Source organism: Triticum dicoccoides, chromosome 7A (assembly GCF_002162155.2).
Source record: "Triticum dicoccoides isolate Atlit2015 ecotype Zavitan chromosome 7A, WEW_v2.0, whole genome shotgun sequence".
In the NCBI taxonomy this organism is placed as follows: domain Eukaryota; kingdom Viridiplantae; phylum Streptophyta; class Magnoliopsida; order Poales; family Poaceae; genus Triticum; species Triticum dicoccoides.
In genome coordinates, this window is record NC_041392.1 from 334694279 (window position 1) to 334700358 (window position 6080).

Here is a 6080-nt window from a genome sequence, read left to right on the forward strand (position 1 = left end):
ACCTCCCGGTGAGTCACTCAATTTATCCAAGGTTGCCCCGCATGCTGCTCTTGGATCTCGTCAGGCCAACTCTATCACGCGACTCCAAACAGACATCCGTTTTAACTGGAATTTCTCAAAAAAAAATCTGTTTTGACTGGATTCTGTTCATTTGGGTTTTTTTAAGATAACCTCGCGAAGTTCTTTATTAATCCGTCACCACAGTTACAGGGACGAACGAGAGATTCCCGGGATGTCCCAACCAAATATGGCGGTCACCATCGAGATTAAGAGCATGCTTCGCTAAGTTGTGAGCTTCGACATTCGAGCTCCTAAACTCATGATTAAAATTACAGAAATCGAAAGACATAGACTGATCTATTATTTCATGAATAATTGCTCCATAGCTCGCTGCATTTTCCTTCTTGACGTCCTCGACCACCCCCTTGCAGTCCGATGCTACATGGATCCTCCGAAGATGGAGGTCCTCCGAGAGAGCCAATGCTTCCCTTATCGCCAGCGCCTCGAGGGTTTGTGGATCAGCGATATGTTTGAAAAAAAAGTCGAGGCTCCCAAGAAGGCCCCTTCTTGATCCCTGCATATGGCGCCAACAGCACCATAGCCCCGTCGAGATACAGCGGCATCGACATTTACCTTTGCGGCTCCTTCGCGTGGTTTTACTCAACGAGTAGACCTCCCTGTTGCCACACCCCTTGGTTTCTGGTGCACGTGATTCATAAACCGGAGATCACCCAAGTAGCTGTTGATGAATCCGTTGATGGAGTGCGGCGTCTGGTAAATGTCTTCGTGAATAGCCTTCCGTCGAGCTTTCCAGAATGCCCAAAGAGTTACAATAAGCCTTTGAAATAGATCTGTAGGTAATATTGCATGTAACTCAAAAAGCCAGTCCTTGGCTTTATCCTCCGTTCACTCAACCATTGGTTCTAGGAGATCCTCCGAGGCAAGCGCCCAAACAGCAGCAGCCAATGGACATTTTACCAATGTGTGCTTCCATGTGTCTCTTCCCCCACATAGCAGGCATGTGTCTTCTGTTGTCATGTGTCCATGTTTTAGGACCTCTCCGCATGGCATAGAATGTCTACCAAGGCGCCAGACAAACATCCTCAGTTTGGATGGGACCTGGATATGCCATATCATGCTCCACTTGTTGATGTCAGCATGTTCGAACGAGGACCCCCCTCTTCCTGTAACCACGCTTCTCGATTCATCTTAGTCCGCAAGACCATCTGATACGCGGACCGAACACTGAAATTGCCTCGTGTCTCTTCATGCCAAGCCCAAAAGTCGGCAACTCTACGTGTGCATAGAGGTATCTTCAGAATCTCAACAGCATCGAAAGGTGTAAAGATAGACCTTATGTAGTCCTCATTCCATGACGCCATTGGTGCATGGATCAACTGCGCCACCCTAGTGGGGGGGGTTCGGAATTAGTGATGTGATGGGCCTCTTATAACTATCCATAGGGATCCAGTTATGCAGCCAAATATCTGTAGTATCCCCATCCCCAATCCTTCGAACAATCCCCTGTGCTAGGATATCTCGACCATCGAGTATTGCTCTCCAAATTTGAGAAGGGTGAGAACCAAGCTCTGCATCCAGCAAAGTGTTTTGTGGGAAATATATCACTTTCAGCATACGTGAGCTGAGAGATGACTCTTCTGTCAAAATCATCCACGCTTGACGTGCTAGCAATGCCAAATTGAAGATCTCCAAGTCACAGAAACCCAGCCCTCCCAAATGTTTAGGTCTGGTCATGACATCCCACGCCACCCATCTTGGCTTTCTCCTTCCTTGCTTGCTACCCCGCCAGAATTGCCTTACGATGGAGGTTATATTTTCGCACAGCCCCCTCGGCAACCTGAAGCACGACATAGAATAGACTGGTATAGCCTGTGCTACAGACTTGATCAAAATCTCTTTACCTGCCGATGATAGGAGCTTCTCCATCCATCCATTTATCTTTTCCCAAACATGGTCCCTCAAATATTTGAATGTACCGTTCTTTGAGTGGCCGACATCAGTAGGCATGCCCAAGTAGCGATCACTCAAAGATTCATTTTGTACCTGCAAATTGTTCTTGACAATATCCCTTACAGGTCCTAGACATCCTTTGCTGAAAAAATTGAGGACTTCTCATTATTAATCCTTTATCCCTATGCACTACAATAAGTAGTTAGCAGGTTTGACACCGCTAAAGATCCCTCCCCACTCGCCTTGAAAAGTAGCAGGCTGTCATCTGCAAACAAAAGGTGGTTAACGGTAGGAGCCGTTGGGGCCACCTGAATACCTGCCAATGATGACTGAGAACTGGTTTTGAGTAGGCACGAAAGGCCCTCTGCTGTTATCAAGAATAAATAGGGGGAGATTGGGTCTCCCTGCCGAATACCCCTTGTAGGTTTGAAATATTCGAGTTTCTCTCCATTAAATAAAACCGAAAAGGAAATTGATGAGACCATACCCATAACAATATCAATCCACTGTCCTGCAAAACCCAGCTTGGTCATGATGGCCCTCAAATATGTCCACTCCACACTGTCATAGGCTTTCATCATGTCCAACTTCAAAGCGCAGAAATTGTTTGTTTTTTTATCTCGAGCGCTTCATAAAGTGCAAGCACTCATAGGCACAAATAATGTTGTCAATTATAAACCTTCCAGGTACAAAGGCGGACTGCTCTTCTAATATAATGTCAGGCAGAATTACCTTTAACCTGTTAGCAACCACCTTTGAAGCAATCTTATAGAGAACATTGCGAAGACTTATAGGCCGGAATTGGGACAGTACCGTTGGGTTCGTTACTTTAGGAATCAACACTAGTACAGTATCATTGATGCACTCTAGGCTCTCCTCTCCACAGACTATTCTTAGAACAATCTTTGTGACTTCCTCCCCACACATGTCCCAATGGTGTTGATAGAAGTGAGCGGGAAAACCGTCCGGGCCTGGGGCTTTGGTTGGGAACATCTGGAACAAGGCCGCCTTAACCTCCTCATTGGTGTACGGAGCGCAAAGTAATGTGTTCATCTTGTCTGTCACCTTGCGCGGTACATGGTTCAGAACTTCATTCATATTCTGGACCCCTTCAGACTGGTATAAGGTTTGGTAAAAACTGTTGGCAAGCACCCTCAATTCTACTGGGTCTGAAATCTCAACTCCGAGCGAGTTTTGTAGAGCTTTGATCATGTTTTTCTTGCGGCGAAGGCTAGCTCGAAGATGAATTTTTTTTGTATTCTTATCACCCACCGAAAGCCACTCGATTCTAGCCTGTTGCCACCACATTATCTCCTCTCTATGGTACAGTTCGATCAATCGCTCATTTATTTTCAGCTCCACATGCGTTGGCCTGATCCTTAGTGGATCGCTGTCGGTGTCAAAACCGGCGGATCTCGGGTAGTGGGTCCCGAACTGTGCGTCTAGGCCGGATGGTAACAGGAGGCAGGGAACACGATGGTTTACCCAGGTTTGGGCCCTCTTGATGGAGGTAAAACCCTACGTCCTGCTTGATTAATATTGATGATATGGGTAGTACAAGAGTAGATCTACCACGAGATCAAGGAGGCTAAACCCTAGAAGCTAGCCTATGGTATGATTGTTGTATATATTGTATATCTATCGACTAGCCTGGCCTCGGTTTATATAATGCACCGGAGGCCTAGGATAACAAGAGTCCTAGCCGAATACGCCGGTGGGGAGAAGTCCTTGTCTTGATCGCCAAGTCTTGTGGAATCTTCCTTGTATGCGGTAGCTGTCCGAACTGGCCCATGAGTATACGAACACGGGGGTCCTCGGCCCAATCTAATAGATCGGGAGATGACGTGGTGAGTACCCCCTAGTCCAGGACACCGTCAGTAGCCCCCTGAACCGGTCTTCAAGTTAGGGACGCTCCTCGATTCTTCTGAACTGTTCTTTGTCTTCGGTTGCCGGTCTTGAAAACTGGTTCAACAAATCTTCTTTATCTTCGATCTTGAGGATCGCCGAAATGCATTCGACGAGTTTACACGTCGGGTATCCGAGGAACCCCTTTAAGTTTCCGGCCTTTATCAATGCCTTGTTTATTTTTATGCCACACCTCGGGTTTGAAGTTGTTCCCGGGAGGCAGGGTCCTCTTGCGTCCGAGCTCCAACGCCGGACTGCATTCGAGGTATCTTTTGCAGCCGAGCACCAATGCCGGACCGCTTCCCAGCTCTAGCGCCGGAATGTATCTGAGCTCCAACGCCGGACTATGTATCCGAGCTCCAACGCCGAACTGTATATCCGAGCTCGAACGCTGAAATATATCCGAGCTCCAACGCCAGACTGTGTCCAGGCTCCAATGCCGGACTATATCCGAGGTGTCATATCACCTTGGTTCAAAAAAGTTGAAGGAGTTTAGCCGAGCTTAATGCCGGAAATGCCCTCTATGGAGCCAGCCACTAGCGCCCGAGCTTTATGCCGGACTGCTTCCGAGGTGGTGCACCACCCCGACTATGGGCCATTTTTTGTCAATATTTTTTATTGGTGCAATTTATTCTCTGCCGAGATATATAGCCAGTAGCCCTCAAGGTGTGTATCAGTCTAAAACCCGAGATGCACATGAAGGATGACATAAGACCGCTGATCCCAGTAGCCGCTGAGACTCAGGTTGATTTGCAAAATCGGCCTGAGGATCAAGTCCTAGCTCGGCGGAATACTTCGGGACACAAAAGCGGCGTGCTCAGTCCTCAAGACTCAGGTTGGGTGCGGTCGACCAACCTGAGGATCAAAATCTCCTCGGAAACTATATTGCACATAAAATTTTCTGCATTGGACAAGCAATGCAGCAGCCCCCGAGACACTGGTCGGGTGGCAACACCAAATCAGGGGATCGATGTGCCCCTTTAATATTTGTAAATAATAAGCCCGAAGCCCAGTAGCCCCCGAGCCTTAATGCGGGCTCGGGTGGCCGAATTAAGGATCAATATCCATAGTAAAATCACAAATTATGTGTAATGACTCTATGTATCCAAGTACTTTACGTCATTAATGCTCGGATCCGCATTGTACAAAACATTGTTGACCGACCATCGGCTTCCACCTCCTTGGCCAGTAGCCGAGGAGTGTTTGTCCTACTATATAAAGCCTTTATGAGGGCAAAGATTTACGACAAACAAGGTAATCTGGCCACACGGTTTTATAAACAAAGGTACGCAGAGAGATATGTTATATTACTATTTAACAAAAGAAATGTATTCCAAAGAAAATAGTCCCGATATCGGTTCCTTTCTTTGGGTTGTCATGCTAAGCATGATCATGAAACCTCAGCTCGAATGTAAGAGCAAAATATCAAGGATTTAGTTTGGGAGGCCAGTTAATAGCCCCCGGTAGTGTTCGGCGACAGTCGAGGTCAAGCCGTAAACACTTCGGCCAATGTTATGAATGGTCCGTCATAGTCATCGGATCGCTGACCAGTTTACGCTTATTGTGACAGTCAGTTTTCGGCTTTCTCCACTAAGGTGCTTAACCATGTGAGCTGGAAGCACAATCGTAGTGGTTCTCCCTTTGCACACCTAGCCGAACAAAACGGAACGTAGGAAGCAAGTGCAGGAGCCGGGCAACCCAACTATTGACCGAAGACACAATTCGAAACCGATGCATATATAGCAATATCTGAGAATGTTTTTGCCGAATCCCTAAAGGTGTCCGGCGTTGCACTGCGAGAGTAATGCTGGAAAAGCACAAATAGTTTAAAAGTGCCAAAAATCTTGGAAAACCAAGAAACGTCAGTAAAAACATGACGTCCGAACAAGATCAAGTGTTCGGTGCCAATCCGAAAATTGGTCTTAGAAAAAAGAAGTGCTTCTGTCGTCCTTTAACGTGACACATCCTATCTCAAGACTTCGAGCGGGTCAGCCTACGGCTTCAACCTCCTATCCCGAGGGCGGAGTACTTCTCATTAGGCCAGTTTAGCAAACTAAACTCTAGCGGCTTTGAGAGAGAAATTAGGCTCCCCGGCTAGTGACCGCACACTCGCGTTGAAAAAAGGAGTGATAAATAATAATAATAGAACTTTGCAACGATTGAGAAGAAGAACACTTATTATAAAACGGCTCAAATAAACTTAA